Source organism: Aptenodytes forsteri, unplaced genomic scaffold (genome assembly GCF_000699145.1).
Source record: "Aptenodytes forsteri isolate BGI_AS27 unplaced genomic scaffold, ASM69914v1 Scaffold284, whole genome shotgun sequence".
In the NCBI taxonomy this organism is placed as follows: Eukaryota; Metazoa; Chordata; class Aves; order Sphenisciformes; family Spheniscidae; genus Aptenodytes; species Aptenodytes forsteri.
The window spans coordinates 4218780-4219188 of NW_008794445.1; positions in this window are offsets into that span (position 1 = coordinate 4218780).

The window sequence follows — 409 nt, forward strand, 5'->3', positions numbered from 1 at the left end:
ATCATTTACATACGGTCCCCGGCACGTCGCGTTCGGGTTCAGCCGGCGGCAGCGGTTACGCGGCACAGAAGGGGAAAAAGACCGGGCAGAGAAGTCAGGGTAAGGGAAGACTAGCTTGTGTGCTGTGGGGCGGCGTGGGGAGTTGCTCGCCCTGACCTCGAGAGCTAACGCGCAGGGTTCTCCCGACGGGGCGGAGGGAAGACGGTTATGCCTTAAACTTATGAGTAAGGAAAATAACGACCCGGGGTGACGCCCGGGTCCTCACTGCCAATGTGAGAGGAATTTTTGCGCGGGTACAGGTCGTCCCCGGGTGACCCGCTTACTTCGCGGGATGCCCGGGTGCCGTGATCTGCCCGACCCTCCGTGCCGCGCGTCCCAAGGACAGAGGTGGGGCGGCGGCGCTCCGCCC